The sequence below is a fragment of the Schistocerca gregaria genome, chromosome 3 (assembly GCF_023897955.1).
Source record: "Schistocerca gregaria isolate iqSchGreg1 chromosome 3, iqSchGreg1.2, whole genome shotgun sequence".
NCBI lineage: Eukaryota > Metazoa > Arthropoda > Insecta > Orthoptera > Acrididae > Schistocerca > Schistocerca gregaria.
In genome coordinates, this window is record NC_064922.1 from 817,348,240 (window position 1) to 817,370,163 (window position 21,924).

Sequence of the window (21,924 nt, forward strand, 5' to 3'; positions counted from 1 at the left end):
AAAAATTGTGTTTCTAAGCCAGATTATGCTGGAACAAATACACTTAATTTGTCTAAGAACTGATGTATGATTTCCAATACACTGTTATGAAATAAAAATATGGTTAGAAAATGAGTTGCACTACCAAGATATGGGAAGTTATATATTCAACATACTCACTGAAGATTTCTATGAAGAAATCGATGATTGAAGAATGTTATACTGGTGACTATCCAATAAATAATACCTATAGCATTCCGCAAATAAACTAGACAGTTTAGGGAAAAATGAACAATGAATGTAATGGAAACATAACGGAAATATTTTTTGGTCTGAGAGCAACAATGTATGCTCATAAAGTTGGTGACAAAATAGAGAAAAAATGGAAATAGTCGAGAAATGTGTTGTTAAAAATGAAATAAGCTTAGAAAATTATCAAGATTGTGAGTCTAACAATAGTGAACAAGATGGAACTATAAATTTAGTATAAGGCATTAAGTATGAAATTTATTCACTTGAGGTAAATAAAAAAGCTCGAGCCCAAATGATGACAAAAGATTTATTTTGGAAAATAGAATAGGCCCACTACCATGTGGACATTACACGTCGCTATCAACAGCATAAAAATAAATAAAATATATTAGTAAACATTTTATCTGTATAAACACTAGCAATAATTATTTCTTACTTGTTTAAAAAGATTAGTGAGCTACAAGTTAATGTTTTATATAACATTACTAGTTGTGAATGTTTGACTAAGAGATAAGGAGAGGAATTATATTTGGAACCGAACAATCAATTTAAAATTATTTTACTAGGCAGATATCTGAAAATAATTATTGGTCGTGATTTACACTTTTTAGAGATGGTAATATTAAACTGAGGTGCAAGGAAGTGGAGAAACTTAAAAATAATGATAATGAATTTAAAGATCTACAATTTCAAGCTCCAAAAATTTTATTAATATTTGAATTTTTTTCTAAACCTTTTTTTAAATCATGAGGGATGCTGAGGCGTCTTGACATTTGCAACAGCAAAATGAATAAAATCTATAATATAAATGGTAATAATATAATGCTGCAATTGATTTAAAGTGCTTCTCTTTTTAACTTTTACTTTGAGTAATTTTATTTTGCTGTTTTATTTAGCTCCATTTACTTTTTACTTAAATCTTGGTTCTTTTCTGAAAAAAGGGAATGTAAGTACAAAAACATACTCCTCATTTGTTTTCGCTAACTTTCCAAATATATTATAATAAAATTTTTATTTTTTATAAGTTATATATGAAAGAAAGTGAGCCAGAAATTGAGGAATAGGATAGTAGATAGAATAGGTTTAAGCTAACCTGCCTCACTGAGCCACTGAGTCAGGTGAGCCTGAACCTAACAATTCTATCTACTTGAGAATTCCTCGCAGAATATTAAAATGATTGTTGGTCGTACTTCCAATCATTTTTCTTTCGTGACTGCCTTCATAGCTTCTTTCAAACTATCTCCAGAATAGTTCTTGTATGGACATGCATCATTGTAAACTGAGTATTTAGATATATCTAATGGTTGTAGTCAAAGATCGTCAGGTAACATACACTAACATAAAAAAATCGTAACACCAAAAAATAATTAATTCGTATCAATAAAATTTTGAGAATACATTTGTCTAGGTAACAACATGATCTTGTTTTGAGTATCGAAGAATGACCCTAGATTCCTTCTCTGTACAATATATAACTTCAGATCACAAAATAGGAAGTTCAAACAATGGATGAACTGTCTCAGATGGTAACACTGATGAGGAATCCGCCACTGCATCTTGCAGTGCATTTGGACCCAGCATCCTGGGGAGTTCCCGCATCTGCCATTACGAAGAGGCAGATATAGCCTCCTAAGTTTAAGTTCAAGAAGAAGTACTGCTTTGGAACATCAAGTGTAAACTCTCTTCCGAAAATCGGAAACGAGAAGGAATTCGAATTATTTCTTCAGAAGAACCATATACAAATTTCAGCAGTGCAGGAAACGAGATCCTTAGGTGCAAATGTAGTTGACACACAACATTAAAGAATTTATAATGCGTAACCGACAGTAAGAATAATGGAAAACATGCCAATGTTTGGGACAGTGTTTAATGTAAGCAAAAAAAACGTAGAATAACAGAATTTACATCTAAAACACAAACAAAATGTGTGTTAACAATAAAGTACATGCAGCTACAAATGATGACAAGAGAAGAAATTTATAGAAAGTAAGTCAGTTTTGGGAACTTTTATAATCTGAAACCTTCAACTTAACTTAAAAAAACATTAAAATACTTCTCAGTGACTTGAATGCGCAAATTGGGAAAAAAAAGAAATCTCAGAATATCGTAGGCATGCTTAAGAGCATCTCAAATATTGAAAGTGTAACAAATACATCTGTAATGTTTCAGTTAAAATTCATGTCCATACATTTTCACGAACTACCAAGAAAAGCCAAACTTTGGATGTTTCCAAATCCAAACCTGGAAGAATTTCAGCTGGGCCACATACCTATATCTAAAAGCAATATCTAGGAAATAATGAATGTTGAAGTAATGAGAAATTGGGAATTTGATTCCGATCCTTATTTCTCTAAGATTATAATACAATGTCTCTCATCTGAAACAAGAAAACACAATCAAGAAGGTAATCAAATCTCCACAGCAGCTAATATTACAATAGGAAATACAGAAAAAAATTAGACAACAAAATAAGGTGACTATCATGAACTCCAGGTTCAAATTACTAAAACAACGGAGAAAACTTTAGAGCTGGCCAAGAATAACAGGAAGACATGTTAGAACAAAGGCTCAAACCACTCAAAAACAACAAAGCAAGTATTGAAGTCTCCATTAACGCAGAGTTACTGAAATTTCAGAGTCAATAATTATAAATGACTTACAACTGTTTTTTGAGGAAATTTTGAAAATTGAAAAGATTATAGAAGAGTGGAAAAAACGTCAATCCATCCACTACATAAAAAGGGAGAGAAACAATATGCCAACAATTACAGAAGAGTGTCACTTCTGCCAGAGACACACAAATATTATCAAAAATTCGCCTGGACAGGGTTGTAGAAACCTTAGACAAATAATTGGGAGACTATCGGTAGTGTTTTCGAAAGGGGACATCCTGCAAAAAGGAGATTTTTAACTGAAAATCAGTAATTCGCCACAAATGTTAACCAGCAAACCTATAATAATATCATTTACTGATTTCAAAACAGCTTTTGATTCTGTAGACAGAGAAACAGTAGATAAAATCATTACTGAATTTGGTGCAAAAGCAAAATTAGTGAACATAATTCATGAAACTCTAACAAAGACAATATCTACAGTTAAATTTATCAGGAAACTATCTCAGTCATCTGAAATAAGAATTAAACTGGGGGATGGTTCATCACCTTTACTGTTTAACTGAATTCTACAAAAAATGGTAAGGATCTACATTTCAAGGCTCAGGAATCACAAAATTGAACCAGTGATTCTCAGAAGAAAAACAAATAGAATTAAAGGAAACTGTTTGGCTTTTTCAGACGATTTTGCAACACTTTTAGAAAATCTGTCTGACTCAATTAGTGAAATGCATCTTGTGTAAGAAATAGCAAATAGAACTGGTCTCAAAATTTCAGCTGCAAAAAAACAAATTCGTATCAAACATAAAAAATGCACCAAAATTAGTAGAAACACAAATAGGTGAAATAGAGTGAGTAAGTAAATTCAAATTCTTGGAGAAACTGTGCGATTGAATGGATTAGAAAAATTTCCAGTAGAGGTAAGAGTTAATGCAATGAAGAGCGTGTAGGGTTTGGTAAGGAATATTTACAACAAGAAAACCATACATAGAAAAATAAAACTACAACATTGTATCAAAGTGGTACAACCAGAATGTTTAGATGGATGTGCATGCCTAACAGTGAACTACAGGCTGGATAGAATAGAGGCAATTGGAAGATCGATAGTTAGAAAAATGATAGGTGCAATACAAACTACAGTTGGCTGGAGAATGAGAAGTAATGAAGAGATTTGCAAAAGTATAGAGAAAATGTTAGAAGCAAAGGCTAAAAGTAGGTTAATCTCTTTTGGATCCCTCTACTGAATGACTGAGAGCAGGCCCATGAAAAAATTTTTTCTATATTTCTAGAAGAAGAAATAAAAAACAGCATGAATTACAATAATAAGAAAACATCTAAAAATAAACCAAAGAATCGGAAATGACAGACAAAAATCTTTTTAAGAGAAAAATATTAAATTTAGAAGTCTTTTAATGCAGAAAAATATGTTTTGGGAACAACATGGACAGAAGGAAGGAAAAGATGACATGGGGAGAAGAATAAGGTGTACTGGAAAAATAGAAAACAACAAGGTAAGAAGGAGAATTAAAATTGTTACCTGATTCTAGTTGGTAAGTAGGATAATAATAATAATAATAATAATAATAATAATAATAATAATAATAATAATAATAATAACAGTTATTCAAGCATGAAAATTGCACAATCTCACAACAGAACTAACGAAGCAGAAAATTTAAATTCTCTCCTTGCAAGAAACACGCTATAAAGATTTAGGAAGGATAGACTGTAATATCTACAGAATCTTCTAAAGTGGAACAAACAAGAAAATTGGCAAAGGAGCACCACTATTTAGAATGGTCTTTATTGTAGACAACAAAGTGCTGGACTCAGTAACAGATGTGAAACCCACCAGCAATCGAGTAATGACCCTACGAATAATAAACAAACAAAAACTACAGCTTTGTTAATGTACATGCACCAACAAATCGTGGTAATAAAAAAAAGCCTGAAAAAAAAGAAAAATTCTGGGAAGAACCTGAAACAGAGAATGTCAAAATTCCAAAAGATGATGTGAAAATTCTACTTGTTGACTTCAATGCAGAAATTGTCAGCGAACACAGATGCAAGACGACAGTACGAAACTATCCAGCACACAATTTTACCAATAGAAATGGCACATGATTCATTGAATTATGCCAACAAAACAACTTAAAAATTATGTCAACCTCACTTCAAAAACATCCTAAAGCAGAAAAGTGGCGATCAATCATTCATTATTTGGAAGAAGCTTAGATTAATCATGTTGCGGTATGGTATGGTTAACAAAAAGAAATTCACTATGTGCAACTACGCAGAGGATCAAATATCGATTCAGATCATTATTTAACCAGAATAAAAATGAAAATCCACACACAAGAGGAAATTCAAAAGAAAAACACAGCTGATCCCAAAATTTGATCTACACAAGTCAAAGACTCCAAAACCACTGAAAAATGGTAAGAGCAACATGCAGAAGATTGGGAGAAATTTCAAATTAAAATCATCCAAACCGCAAAAGACCTGATCCATCATTACGAAAAAACAAAATACCCCTGGTGAATTCAAGAATGCGAGAACACACTAGAAGAAAGGAGAAAGGCATTTCAAAATTACAACTGCAACGAATCAGAAGAAACACGGAAGGAATTTTTCGAAATGTGCAAGCAGCCTTCCGCGATTTTAAGACAAATTAAACGTAAATATGTCAGTGAGCAGCTGCAGTCAATCGATGTTAACTTCAAAAACTAAAATACGCACGCATTCCGTAAGAGCTTCGTAAACCACATCAAAGGATACCCACCACAAAACCTTTGCTTTCGAAAACAAGATAGTAAATTGGCCCTGACAGATAAAGAAAATTGCCAAGTACTAGCCACATATTTTTCACAGCTTTTAAATTGTCCACAACCCATCGAGAGGTTCCCAAAAGTGCAGCCAGAAATCTCACCACAGAGCTCGTCACCACCAACACAAGAAGAATTTTATGCTCACATATAGAAACTTGAAAGCAATAAAACATCAGGAGAGGGCGGAATTGTAGCAGAACTCTTGAAGAATTTAGGCCCAAATTCACTCAAAGACATTACTCAAATAATCCAAAACAACTAGCAAACGAAAAAATCTAGGATGTCTGGAAGATTACTCTGATTCATCCATTACATAAAAGAGGTAAGAAATCAGATGTAAATAACCGTAGGGGGATCCATCTATTACCAGTCACTACAAAATTCTATTAGCTTGTCTCTTGACTGGAACATAACAGCAATTACTACTCAAAGTAGTAGAATATCAAGGAGGATTCAGACCGAACAGATCATGAAGAGCAAACTTTTAGCTTCAAAACCATAGTCAAAATGCGAGCTCTGAGACAAAAACCTATTGTATGCACATTTGTAGATTTCAAAAAGCAATCAATCAACAGGTCCTCAATATTCCAAATTTTAGAAGAGATGGGATTAGATCCCAAAACACGAGAAAATATAAAACAAACACTAATTGGCAGGAAATCTAAAGTAAAATTTATGGGGGAGATCTCAGAACCCTTCGACATTCAAGTAGGTGTGAGACAAGGTCAGGTGATGGACTATCTCCTGTTCTGTAAACGTAGTTCTAGACAAAGTTATGGATGAATGGGAGAAAGATCTCAAGAAATGTGGAGTTTGGAAGCCAACCTGGCTGGGCATTGCCAAAAACTACCTCTACATACCAAATCTTGCATTTGCGGACTATCTGGCGATACTAACACAGGATGAGCAGACTGCAATCAAACAGCTGGAAATACTCAAAGAATGTACAGAAAAAGTAGGTTTACAAATTTAATGAATTCTTTGATTCAAAAACAGAAATTGCAAGCTTGAAAACAAAATATGGTAGAATGAACACAGTCCCATACTTTAAATACCTTGGATAATTCATCGAACCGACAGGTGCTAAAAAAATTTCAGAGCAACATCACCTCCAAGAAAGCAAAAAGGACTAGGTTAAAGTAAAACCTCTGCAACAAAAAATTTATCCCAAGAGGGGAAAAATTCGACATTACAATATTGTCACAAAACCAGTAATCCTCTACGCAATAGAAACTCTAACCCTTAACAGAGAACAACTTGAAGACATTAAAAAAGAAGAGGGAAAGATCATCAGCAAAATTCTAAGAGGAAGAGGTAACAATACGGTTATATGCTAAAATCAATTAAAACAACAGAAAAGTTTTCAAACATCGAAATTGATATTAGGAAGAGGTGAATGAAATTCTTTAGTCATCTCAGCCGACTACCAGACAATCGATTGACGAAGAGAATAATAGAGTATGTAACCTCACTTAAGAGTTCCACACCTTGGCTAGATGAAGTTCGAAAGGACCTAAATAATGCAAACGTAAGACCAGCCGACATTCTAGAAAGAGACACCTTCAGACACAAAGTAGACAAATCGGAAGTTACAACACAGCAACCAAAAGTAAAAACAGCACAGACCATAGTGGTCGGATGAGCGTAAGCAAGCCTTTTCGAAGAGAATGAAAGCCTATTGGAAGAAAGGGAAGAACTCAAGGAAAACTTAATTTTATCCATTGTTTACCAGTGTTTCGTCCGCGACTGTTTTACTTTCGTAAAATAAAGAACAAACCGCCTTCAGTCACAAGTTGCATTTATTTATTGCACTATGCATTTCGAGCCCTGGAGGCTCATCTTCAGGTGCTAAGGGCTCGAAATGCATAGTGCAATAAATAAATGCAACTTGTGACTGAAGGCGGTTTGTTCTTTATTTTACTCAAGGAAAAATTGATGGAGTTATTTGCTTAACGTCTTCCATTGCTGGGGAGAGTTCGCCAATAATAATAATAATAATAATAATAATAATAATAATAGTAATAATGCACTTAAGAATAAATCATCTCTAAACTGCTTCTTTACTCAGGATGAAAGGGCGTTTCCTTTAACCATTAAGAAAAACTACACTGGTTTTATTTCGTTGTTGTTATAAGTGCTTGGTGTAGTGTTTCCTGAACAGGGAACAAATAACGAAAAATCTACTGTGAAGATGAAAATTTGCTATCACCCTACGCCTGCCTGTTTGCTGATCTATATGTTCATCCATTCCGCATCGGTGCCTTTTCCCTACTGAAAGTAGGGCGATTCATATTTCATGGACTGTTCGTTGACCGTATCTTGTTCCGCTACAATCCTTGCATTGGAAAATGCAGTTCGTAGTGTCCTAGCGTAGATTGCCGTAAGACTACCGTCAGACAGGAGAGGGCCTAGTCCGGTGTACTGCTTTCGAAGTATTGCAGCTGGCTAAAACCACAACGGGAAGAAAATAGCTGTGAAAAGCTGACGCCGTCGGTTAACACGGAAGCATTGAAGCGATCAGATCTGCATTCTACTGTACGGGAAACTTTATTGGATTCCAGACTGGTGTTTTCGCCCTTTCCTTTTCCAGCCATGCTGAACAAATGTCTCAGCAATGATCGTAACGCTTAATGCGACGAGTGATTAAGAGAGGAAGCAAAAAGTTTTTATCGCTGCTGAAGAGGTATTATAATGGTACGAACTGATCAACTGATATAATAAAGTGGTGAAGGGTAATTTTTTTCTCACGCTGAAGTCTCGACAGGTGGGTAATTACGTTAGCTGGACTGCCTTTTCACTTTAAGTAACTAGCGAAGTCCTGTTTTCATCAGGCCCATCTGGCTATTTAGTGTGGGTTAGAATGGATTAATGGGCCACTTTTGAAACGCAGCACGATATCGGTTCTGCGTGACATTGATTCGATAAGTCCATGGTAGGTGCCACCGCACAGGTCACGCAGTTCCCGCAAATTACGGGCCGATGATTTGTTTTAGCGGAACTTGTGCCCGATTGTGTCTCAGATGTGTTCCATCAACTTTACCTCTGGCGAAGTTGGTGATTGAGATATCAAGGTGGGTTCACTAACAAACTCATCAAACTACTGTAGCGCTGTTCTGAACTTGTGACATAGACAGTTATTCTTCTGGATGATGCCATCACCATTGATAAAGACATCAAACATGAAGGATGGTCCGCAATAATGTTCATGTTGTCCACAGCTGTCATGGTGGCTTTAGTTACTACCACAGATCCCACGGAAAGCCAGGTGAGTGTCTCCATAGCATAAAACTATACCACGTTTTTGCATCCGTGGCATGGTGCATGTTTCGATCTGCCATTTGACTGGATACACTTCGGCTTGCACCAGTATCGTACTCTGTTGTCAGATTTGCCATATATGCCCACCTATTTTTCTTTACAGAGCGGACAAGCCTCCGAATTTGCACGTTCGGTGATGAAGCATGGATGTACAAAACCTTGTCGCTTACCCGTGGTTACACCATCCTTCGATCAACGAAAAAAATATGCCAAACTTAAACGGTTGCAAAATCTCCAAGATTGGCGATCTTTTACTGAAGCTCGAAATTTATTGCGGACTTCAGTGCGCTATTCTTATAATAGTTTCCACAACCAAACTTAGGCTCGAAACCAGCCAGAAAATCCAAACAGATTCTGATCGTATGTGAAGTATGCTAGCAGCAAGACACAATCATTGACTTTTCTGAGCGATAGCAATGGAGATAATATTGAAACAGTGATGCCAAAGCAGAGTAACTAAACACAGGCTTCCGAAATTCCTTCACCAAAGAAGACGAAGTAAATATTCCAGAATTCGAATCAAGAACAGCTGTCAACATCAGTATCGTAGATGTAGATATCCTCGGAGTAGTGAAGCAACTTAAAACACTTAATAAAACAAGTCTTCTGGTCCAAACTGTATACCAATTAGGTTCCTTTCGGAGTTTGCTGATGCAATAGTTCCATATACAACCGTTCGCTCTTCGAAAGATCCATACTCAACGACTGGAGAGTCGCAGAAGTCATACCAATATTCAAGAAAGTTAGTAAGAGTAATCCACTAAATTACAGGCCCATATCACTGACGTCGATATGCATCAGGATTTTGGAACATATATTATGTTCGAACATTATGAATTACCTCGAAGCGAACGGTCTATTGACACACAGTCAACACGGATTTAGAAAACATCGTTCTTGCGAAACACAACTAGCTCCTTCCTCGCACGAAGAGCTGAGTGCTATCGATAAGAGATCTGAAAAGGATCCCGCATTTCTGGATTTCCGGAAGGCTTTCGGCATTGTAGAGAAATTGTGTGCCTATGGAATATCGTCTTAGTTTTGTGACTGGACTTGTGATTTGCTGACAGAGAGGTCACAGTTGGTCGTAATTGACGGAAAGTCGTCGAGTAAAACATAAGATATTTCTGGCGTTCCCCAAGGTAGTGCTATAGGCTCTTTGATGTTCCTTGTTTACATAATCGATTGAGGAGACAATCCGAGCAACTGTCACAGGTTGTTTGCAGATGATGCTATCCTTTATCGACTAGTAAAGTCATCAGAAGACCAAACCAAACTACAAAACGATTCAGAAGAGATATTTGTATGGTGCAAAAATTGGATATTGACCCTAAATAACGACAAGTGTGATGTCATCCATGTGAGTGCTAAAAGGAATCCGTTAAACTTCGGTTACACGATAAATCAGTCTAATCTAAACGCCATAAATTCATCGAAATACTTAGGAGCTACAATTTAGAACAACTTCAATTAGGAAGAACACATAGAAAATGTTGTGGGGAAGGGAAAACAAAGACTGCGTGTCGTTAGCAGCACACTACGCTTGTCCGTTCTCTTTTAGAGCGGTTCTAGGCGCTTCAGTCCGGAACCGCGATGCTGCTATGGTCGCAGGTTCGAATCCTGCCTCGGGCATGGATGTGTGTGATGTCCTTAGGTTAGTTAGGTTTAAGTGGCTCTACGTCTAGGGGATTGATGACCTCAGGTGTTAAGTCGCATAGTGATCAGTGCCATCTGAACCCCTTTAAAAATGCTGCTGCGCAGTATGTGGCACAACGTGAAATATTCCTGCTTCAGCCTCTATAGTTCTATGAAGTTCCGACAGGTGGTGGGGATATACAGAGCCTTCAAAATGGCGTCTTTAACGGAGTTGCGTTCCTAGTAGAGAGCTCTCATTGAGATAGGTTTTTTCTTTTTTTTGCCGGAAAACAGAGCATCTTAGATATTCATAGGATCTTGCAAAATGCCTACAGAGACCTGGCAATGAACAAAGGCACGGTGAGTCACTGGGCGAGGCGTCTGTCATATTGAAAGGTTGCTCAAACTTATCCAATCCCCCGCGTGGCGGCCGGCCGCACACACAACTGTGACTCTTGCAAAGTTGGAATTTGCGGACACTTTCATTCGAGGTGATCGAGGTATCACAATCAAACACAACGCTACTCAACTGGACGTCTCTATTGGTGGTGCTGACACACTCGTCCACTTGTTGGGGTAGTGGACTGTGTACCAGCTGGGTTGCTCGTCGCATTACTGTCCAGATTCGCTCCTTCCAACCTCCGCCTGCGTGCCCGAATGAAGAGTGCACTCCACAGGAAACAGTACGTGGATGATGGGGAGGCTATTGATGCAGCAAGACTTTGGGTCTGACGTCGAACAGTAGAGGGGTAACATGTGGGCAGAGAGGCGCTTCCAGTAAGGTGGCGGTAGGCAGCCGCATTGAACGGAGCTTGTGTTGAAAAATAGGGTTTCAAAGGCAAAGGAATGAGGAACAATACTCGGTATTGAAATCCTGGATGAAACCAAACTGCTTTCAGAAAAAAAAGAAGTGGTGCATTACCTATAGAATATCCCTCGTACTTTCCGCACTGCATCACGGGGCCGCATTGTCACATGGTGGCATTCAGTTTGGCGGTGCACGCTGGTCGTAATGTTCCTGCTAATCAGTGCAAGTCCAACAATAGGTGCATTATTGTATCTTCGGTACTGGCCTGCTACTCACAAGAGAGGATAAGTCTGGGAACACACAGTAGCAAAAGAACCACTGTGTAAGTAAGCACCATATACTTTCAGTGGTCTTAGTGTGTGTAGTCTGTAGGCTACATATATTGATGGATAGACACTCGTGTGTTCTGTTCCTATAGCTGTATTGTATTGTACGTTAACTGGGGATCTAGAAACGACGGAAAGCCTCCGACCCCGCCGCAGTCGCAGCGGTCCACAATCCTCCGCCGCCCCTCACAGCAGACAAGTGTAACCCTTATGTTTGCCGCAAAGTTGGAAAAAGGAAAGAAAGAAATAAGGTGAATATGTGAAATAATCATTGGTAACTGATTTTTCTGCAGCCTGCGTCATACTATTTCAGAATGAGAGTCGTAAGCTTGTCGCATGGAAAGCTCAGTGACTTTCGTGTTGTTACAAAATGCGTTCTTTGCCACATTTATTATTACCTTAATTACTTATAGAACACTCTAAAAGTGGAAACGTGCACGTCTACATGTACACTACCTGACTAGTAGTACCCGGGCATCTAAAAGTGGACATTAATATGGGATGTGTCCGCCCTCCTCCTTTATGGCTGTAAGAACTCTGCTGGCGACACTTTCAGTGAGATGTCTGAGTATCTGTGGAGGAATGGCAGACCATTCTTCCTCAATAGTCGAGACCATCTATGGTAATGATGTTGGACGCTATGGCCTGGAGCGAAATCGATCTTTTAACTCATACCAAAAAATTTCCATTGGGTTCACATCGGAACTCTTGGGTAGGCCAGTCCATTACAGGAGTGTTGTCGTCCACAGACCAGTGCCTCACAGATGCCGTTTTACGACAGGATGCACTGTAATGCTCAGACAAACGGTCTATACCTACACGTACACCTACGTACTTACACCGCAAGCAGCCGTATGCCGCTTGTCATTTACTTTCCTGTTCCACTCGCAAATAAAACGAGGGAAAAACGACTGTTTATAAAACTCCGAACGAAACCCAATTCTCTTATATTTTCTTCCTGGCAGCAATAGAATCATTTTGCAGTCAGCGTCAAATTATGATTCTCTAAATTTTATTAACAGTGTTCTGAAAAAAAGAAATAGAAAGAAATAGAAAGAAGGATCCTTTATTGTATGATTACATGATAGCGGAACAAACACTGGTAGCAGTTACTTCTGTAAAATATCTGGGAGTATGCGTGCGGAACGATTTGAAGTGGAATGATCATGTTGTTGTTGTTGTGGTCTTCAGTCCTGAGACTGGTTTGATGCAGCTCTCCATGCTACTCGATCCTGTGCAAGCTTCTTCATCTCCCAGTACCTACTGCAACCTACATCCTTCTGAATCTGCTTAGTGTATTCATCTCTTGGTCTACCTCTACGATTTTTACCCTCCACGCTGCCCTCCAATACTAAATTGGTAATCCCTTGATGCCTCAGAACATGACCTACCAACCGATCCCTTCTTCTGGTCAAGTTGTGCCACAAACTTCTCTTCTCCCCAGTCCTATTCAATACTTCCTCATTAGTTATGTGATCTACCCATCTAATCTTCAGCATTCTTCTGTAGCACCACATTTCGAAAGCTTCTATTCTCTTCTTGTCCAAACTATTTATCGTCCATGTTTCTCTTCCATACATGGCTACACTCCATACAAATACTTTCAGAAATGACTTCCTGACACTTACATCTATACTCGATGTTAAAAAATTTCTCTTCTTCAGAAACGCTTTCCTTGCCATTGCTAGTCTACATTTTATATCTCCTCTACTTCGACCATCATCAGTTATTTTGCTCCCCAAATAGCAAAACTCCTTTACTACTTTAAGTGTCTCATTTCCTAATCTAATTCCCTCAGCATCACCCGACTTAATTCGACTACATTCCATTATCCTCGTTTTGCTTTTGTTGATGATCATCTTATATCCTCCTTTCAAGACACTATCCATTCCGTTCAACTGCTCTTCCAAGTCCTTTGTTGTCTCTGACAGAATTACGATGTCATCGGCGAACCTCAAAGTTTTTATTTCTTCTCCATGGATTTTAATACCTACTCCGCATTTTTCTTTTGTTTCCTTCACTGCTTGCTCAATATACAGATTGAATAACATCGGGGAGAGACTACAACCATGTCTCACTCCCTTCCCAACCACTGCTTCCCTTTCATGTCCCTCGACTCTTGTTACTGCCATCTGGTTTCTGTACAAATTGTAAATAGCCTTTCGCTCCCTGTATTTTACCCCTGCCCCCTCAGAATTTGAAAGAGAGTATTCCAGTCAACATTGTCAAAAGCTTTTTCTAAGTCTACAAATGCTAGAAACGTAGGTTTGCCCTTCCTTAATCTAGCTTCTAAGATAAGTCGTAGGGTCAGTATTGCCTCACGTGTTCCAACATTTCTACGGAATCCCAACTGATCTTCCCCGAGGTCGGCTTCTACTAGTTTTTCCATTCGTCTGTAAAGAATTCGCGTTAGTATTTTGCAGCTGTGACTTATTAAACTGATAGTTCGGTAATTTTCACATCTGTCAACACCTGCTTTCTTTGGGATTGGAATTATTATATTCTTCTTGAAGTCTGAGGGTATTTCGCCTGTCTCGTACATCTTGCTCACCAGATGGAAGAGTTTTGTCAGGACTGGCTCTCCCAAGGCCGTCAGTAGCTCTAATGGAATGTTGTCTACTCCCGGGGACTTGTTTCGACTCAGGTCTTTCAGTGCTCTGTCAAACTCTTTACGCAGTATCGTATCTCCCATTTCATCTTCATCTACATCCTCTTCCATTTCCATAATATTGTCCTCAAGTACATCGCCCTTGTATAGACCCTGTATATACTCCTTCCACCTTTCTGCTTTTCCTTCTTTGCTTATAACTGGGTTTCCATCTGAGCTCTTGATGTTCATACAAGTGGCTCTCTTATCTCCAAAGGTCTCTCTAATTTTCCTGTAGGCAGTATCTATTTTACCCCTAGTGAGATAAGCCTCTACATCCTTACATTTGTCCTGTAGCCATCCCTGCTTAGCCATTTTGCACTTCCTGTCGATCTCATTTTTGAGACGTCTGTATTCCTTTTTGCCTGCTTCATTTACTGCATTTTATATTTTCTCCTTTCATCAATTAAATTCAATATTTCTTCTGTTACCCAAGGATTTCTACTAGCCCTCGTCCTTTTACCTACTTTATCCTCTGCTGCCTTCACTACTTCATCCCTCAAAGCTACCCATTCTTCTTCCACTGTATTTCTTTCCATCATTCCTGTCAATTGCTCCCTTATGCTCTCCCTGAAACTCTGTACAACCTCTGGTTCTTTTAGTATATCCAGGTCCCATCTCCTTAAATTCTCACCTTTTTGCAGTTTCTTCAGTTTTAATCTACAGGTCACAACCAATAGATTGTGGTCAGAGTCCACATCTGCCCCTGGAAATGTCTTACAATTTAAAACCTGGTTCCTAAATCTCTGTCTTACCATTATATAATCTATCTGAAAACTGTCAGTATCTCTAGGCTTCTTCCATGTGTACAACCTTCTTTTATGAATGATCATATAAAATTAATTTTTGGTAAGTCGGGTAGTAGGTTGAGATTCATTGGGAGAGTCCTTAGAAAATGTAGTCCATCAACAAAGGAGGTGGCTTACAAAACACTCGTCAGACCTATACTTGAGTATTGCTCATCAGTGTGGGATCCGTACCAGATCGGGTTGACGGAAGAGATAGAGAAGATCCAAAGAGCGGCGCGTTTCGTCTCAGGGTTATTTGGTAAGCGCGATAGCGCTATAAGAGGTGTTTAGCAAACTCAAGTGGCAGACTCTACACGAGAGGCGCTCTGCATCGCGGCTTAGCTTGCTCGCCAGGTTTCGAGAGGGTGCGTTTCTGGATGAGATAGCGAATATATTGCTTCCCCCTACTTATACCTCCCGAGGAGATCACGAATGTAAAATGAGGGAGATTCGAGCGCGCACGGAGGCTTTCAGACAGTCGTTCTTCCCGAGAACCATACGCGACTGGAACAGAAAAGGGAGGTAATGACAGTGGCACGTAAAGTGCCCTCAGCCACACACCGTTGGGTGGCTTGCGGAGTATAAATGTAGATGTAGATGTAGAAAAAAGAACTTCGCCTTCCATCCACGGGTTCCCATTTGAGTTCCCGTAGAATCTCCGTAATGCTTGCGTGTTTATCGCATGTACCGGTAACAAATCTACATCTACATCTACATGATTACTCTGCTATTCACAATAAAGTCCCTGTCAGAGGGTTCAATTAACCACCTTCAAGCTGTCTCTCTACCGTTCCACTCTCGAACAGAGAGCGGGAAAAATGAGCAGTTAAAATTTTCTGCGCGAGCACTGATTTCTCTTATTTTATCGTGATGAACATTTCTGCCTATGTAATTGGGTGCCAATAGAATGTTTTCGCAATGGGGGAAGAAAACTGGTGACTGAAATTTCCTGCGAAGATCCCATCGCAACGAAAAACCCCTCTGTTTTAATGGTTGCCACTCCAATTGCGATCATGTCTGTGGCACTGTCTCCCCTGTTTCGCGATAATACAAAACGAACTGCCCGTCTTTGTACTTTTTCGACGTCATCCGTCAGTCTCATCTGATGCGGATCCTACACTGCGCAGCAATACTCCAGAATATGGCGGACAAGCGTGCTGTGAGCAGTCTCTTTAGTAGATCTATTGCACCTTCTAAGTGTTTTGCCAATGAATCGCAGCCTTTGGTTTGCTCTACCAACAGCATTATCTATGTGTTAGTTCCAGTTTAGGTTATTTATAATTGTAATCCCTAAGTATTTAGCTGAATTTACAGCCTTCAGATTTGTGTGACTTATGGTGTAATCAAAATTTAGCTGATGTTTTTAGTACTCACGTGAATAACTTCACACTTTTCTTTATTGAGGGTCAATTGCCCCTTTTCGCACCAGACAGATATTTTATCTAAATCAGTTTGCAATTCGTTTTGGTCATCTGATGAGTTTACAAGATGGTAAATGACAGCATCATCTGCAAACAATCTAAGACGCCTACTCAGATTGTCTGCTATGTAGTTAATGTAGATCAGGAACAATAGAGGGCCTGTTAGCACTTCCTTGGGGAACGCCGGATATTACTTCTGTTTTACTCGATGACTTTCCGTCTGTTACTACGAACTCTGACCTTTCTGACAGGAAATCACGAATCCAGTCGCACAACTGAGGCGATATTCCATAGACACGTAGTTTGGCTAGAAGACGCTTGTGCGTAATGGTGTTGAAAGCCTTTTGTAAACCTAAAAAGTATGGAATCAATTTGACATCACCTGTCGATAGTACTCATTGCATCATGACTATAAAGAGCTAGTTGTGTTCCGTGAGAACGATATTTTCTGAATCCGTGCTGACTATGTGTCAATAAATCGTTTTCTTCGATGTACTTCATTATCTTAGTACACAGTATATGTTCCAGAACCCTATTGCAAATCGACGTTAGTGATATGGACCTGTAATTCAACGGATTACTCCTACTTCCCGTTTTGGTTATTGGTGTGACTTAAGCAATTTTCCAGTCTTTAGGTACGGATCTTTCTGTGAGCGAGCTGTTGAATATAATTGATAAATACGGAGCTATTGTTTCAGCATACTCTGAGAGGAACCTGACTGGTATATAATCTATGCAGTGCCGTAGGGGACCGCACCGCCACTTCCCAGCAAATTAGGGACACTGTTGCTTCTGGGGTATCGGCGAGTACCATTCGCAACCGTCTCCATGAAGCTGGGCTACGGTCCCGCACACCGTTAGGCCGTCTTCCGCTCACGACCCAACATCGTGCAGCCCGCCTCCAGTGGTGTCGCGACAGGCGTGATTGGAGGGACGAATGGAGACGTGTCGTCTTCAGCGATGATGAGAGTCGCTTCTGCCTTGGTGCCAATGACGGTCATATGCATGTTTGGCGCCATGCAGGTGAGCGCCACAATCATGACTGCATTCGACCGAGGCACACAGGGCCAACACCCGGCGTCATGGTGTGGGGAACGATCTCCTACACTGGCCGTACACCTCTGGTGATCGTCGAGGGGACACTGAATAGTGCACGGTACATCCAAACCGTCATCGAACCCATCGTTCTACCTTTCCTAGACCGGCAAGGGAACTTGCTGTTCCAACAGGACAATGCACGTCCGCATGTATCCCGTGCCACCCAACGTGCTCTAGAAGGTGTAAGTCAACTACCCTGGCCAGCAAGATCTCCGGATCTGTCCCCCATTGAGCATGTTTGGGACTGGATGAAGCGTCGTCTCACGCAGTCTGCACGTCCAGCACGAACGCTGGTCCAACTGAGGCGCCAGGTGGAAATGGCATGGCAAGCCGTTCCACAGGACTACATCCAGCATCTCTACGATCGTCTCCATGGGAGAATAGCAGCCTGCATTGCTGCGAAAGGTGGATATACACTGTACTAGTGCCGACACTGTGTATGCTCTGTTGCCTGTGTCTATGTGCCTGTGGTTCTGTCAGTGTGATCATGTGATGTATCTGACCCCAGGAATGTGTCAATAAAGTTTCCCCTTCCTGGGACAATGAATTCACGGTGTTCTTATTTCAATTTCCAGGAGTGTATGTTTCTCATCTTGGCAGTTGTTCTTGATTGGAATGCAGGAATATTTAGTTTCGGAAAACAGTGTTTAATAACTCTGCTTTAGTGCCACTGACGTCAGTGACCGTTGTTATCGCGCAGTGAAGGCATTGATTGCGTCTTGCCACTGGTGTCCTTTATGTACGACCAGAATCTCTTAGGGTTTTCTGTCCGGTTTCGAGACAGAATTTCGTTGTGGAAATTATTAAAAGCATCTCGCATTGAAGTAAGAGCTATATTTCGAACTTCTGCAAAACTCTGTCAGTCTTGGGGATTTTGCGTTCTTTAAAATTTGGCATGTTTTATTCGCTGTTTCTGCAACAGCTATCTGATCCGTTTTGTGTACCATGGGGGATCAGTACCATCTCTTATTATTTTTGTGGTATATATCTTTCAATTGCTGTCGATACTATCTCTTTGAAATCATTCTACAACGTTTCTACGCTTACATGATCAGATCAGAAGGAGTGAAACTGTCTCTTAAAAATCATAAAGAGCATTTTTATCAGCTTTTTTTATATATACACTCCTGGAAATGGAAAAAAGAACACATTGACACCGGTGTGTCAGACCCACCATACTTGCTCCGGACACTGCGAAAGGGCTGTACAAGCAATGATCACACGCACGGCACAGCGGACACACCAGGAACCGCGCTGTTGGCCGTCGAATGGCGCTAGCTGCGCAGCATTTGTGCACCGCCGCCGTCAGTGTCAGCCAGTTTGCCGTGGCATACGGAGCTCCATCGCAGTCTTTAACACTGGTAGCATGCCGCGACAGCGTGGACGTGAACCGTATGTGCAGTTGACGGACTTTGAGCGAGGGCGTGTAGTGGGCATGCGGGAGGCCGGGTGGACGTACCGCCGAATTGCTCAACACGTGGGGCGTGAGGTCTCCACAGTACATCGATGTGGTCGCCAGTGGTCGGCGGAAGGTGAACGTGCCCGTCGACCTGGGACGGGACCACAGCGACGCACGGATGCACGCCAAGACCGTAGGATCCTACGCAGTGCCGTACGGGACCGCACCGCCACTTCCCAGAAAATTAGGGACACTGTTGCTCCTGGGGTATCGGCGAGGACCATTCGCAACCGTCTCCATGAAGCTGGGCTACGGTCCCGCACACCGTTAGGCCGTCTTCCGCTCACGCCCCAACATCGTGCAGCCCGCCTCCAGTGGTGCCGCGACAAGGGGTGAATGGAGGGACGAATGGAGACGTGTCGTCTTCAGCGATGAGAGTCGCTTCTCGTACACCTCTGGTGATCGTCGAGGGGACACTGAATAGTGCACGGTACATCCAAACCGTCATCGAACCCATCGTTCTACCATTCCTAGACCGGCAAGGGAACTTGCTGTTCCAACAGGACAATGCACGTCCGCATGTATCCCGTGCCACCCAACGTGCTCTAGAAGGTGTAAGTCAACTACCCTGGCCAGCAAGATCTCCGGATCTGTCCCCCATTGAGCATGTTTGGGACTGGATGAAGCGTCGTCTCACGCAGTCTGCACGTCCAGCACGAACGCTGGTCCAACTGAGGCGCCAGGTGGAAATGGCATGGCAAGCCGTTCCACAGGACTACATCCAGCATCTCTACGATCGTCTCCATGGGAGAATAGCAGCCTGCATTGCTGCGAAAGGTGGATATACACTGTACTAGTGCCGACATTGTGCATGCTCTGTTGCCTGTGTCTATGTGCCTGTGGTTCTGTCAGTGTGATCATGTGATGTATCTGACCCCAGGAATGTGTCAATAAAGTTTCCCCTTCCTGGGACAATGAATTCACGGTGTTCTTATTTCAATTTCCAGGAGTGTAGATCTGCTTTGAGTTTCGTTTTTAATGGTTGTAGGTGTTACGGTACTCAGCATAGCAGCAACTGCCTTTTGGTCGCTAATCCCTGTATTCGTCACAATACTCACTATTTGTCCAGGATTATTTGTTGCTAAGAGGTCAAGTGTGCTTTGGCAGCCATCTACCCTTCGAGTGGGCTCATGAAATAATTGTTCAAAATAATTTTCTGAGAATGCATTCAGTCCAATTTCGCATGACGTTTTGTGCCTGCCACCGGCTTCAACCGTATAGTTTTTCCAGCATATCGAGGGTAGATTGAGGTCACCATCGACTATAATTGTATGAGTGGGGTACCTATTTGAAGTGAGACTCAAGTTTTCTTAGAGCTGTTCAGCAACTATATCTTCTAAGTCGGGGGGGGGGGGGGGGGGGGGCGGTAAAACGATCCAATTAATAGTTTAGTCCGATTGTCAGGTATAACCTCTACCAACACTATTTCGCAGGAACTATCTACTTTAATTTCACTACTACTTCTGACAGCAATAAATACTACACCACCAACAGTATTTAATCTATCGTTTCGTTCAAAAAAAAAAAAAAAAAAAAAAAAAAAAAAAAAAAAAAAACGCGGTTGAACTTATTTCCGGTTTTATCCAGCTTTCTGCACCTATAACTATTTGAGCTTCAGTGCTTTCCATTAGAGCTTGGAGCACTGGTTCTTTCCCAACACAAGTACGACATTTTACAACTACAATACCGATCGTTTTTACAACTACCTTACTGTGTTTCGCCTGTCTCCTTTTTGACGGATGCCCTTTCTGTGATTCTGTGAGACCGTCTAACTTAAAAAAAACAGCCCAGTCCCTTCCACACAGCCCCCGCTACCAGCGTAGCCGCCTCCTGTGTGTAGTGGACTTCTGACCTATTAAGCGGAACCCGGAAACCCACCACCCGATGGCACAAGTCAAGGAATCTGCAGCTTACAAGATCACAGAACCGCCTGAGCCTCTGATTCAGACCCTCCACTCGGCTGTGCACCAATGGACTACACTCATTTCTGTAGACGATGCCGCATACTAATCTTGGAAGCAAGACTGGCAGTCTTTACCAATTCCCCTAGCAATCCCAAACCAGAGAGAATCTCCTGCGATCCAAAGCGAAACACGTCATTAGTACCGACATGGGTGACCACCTGCAGTTGGCTGCACTCTGTACTCTTCATGGCATCCGGAAGCACCCTTCTCACATCCGGAATGACTCCCCCCGGTATGCACACGGAGTGCACACTGGCTTCCTTCCCCTCCTTGGCAGCCATGCTCCTAAGGGGTCCCATTACGCGCTTAACGATGGAGCTCCGAATTACCAGCAAACCCACCCTCTGTGAATTCCCAGACCTTCCGGGCCGAGAAGCTTCCTCTGGAACAGGGTGGACGACTGCATCCAGCTTAGAGACAGCCACAGATAACGCCCGAAACCTGTTCGTCAAACGAACCGTGCAAGCTCTACGATTGGTCCCTCTGAAAGTTTTTTGCTGCCTATCAGACTTTAAAATTATCACCCACTCGACCATGGGTGAAGGGTCAGCCTCAGTGCAGGCGGTACCAGGGGTGGTCACACTAGTGGACCAATCGGAGGACACGTGGGACGAGCTCGACGTCCCTCGCATCCCCGCGTCCGACCCCCCACAGTTATGCACCTTGGTAGCAGCCTCAAGCTGTGTGACGGAAGCCAACGCAGCCTGGCGCTGTGAGTGAAAGGTCGCCAACTCAGCTCCCATCTCTACACAGCAATCACAGTTCCTACCCATTACCGCAGTCCTCCTA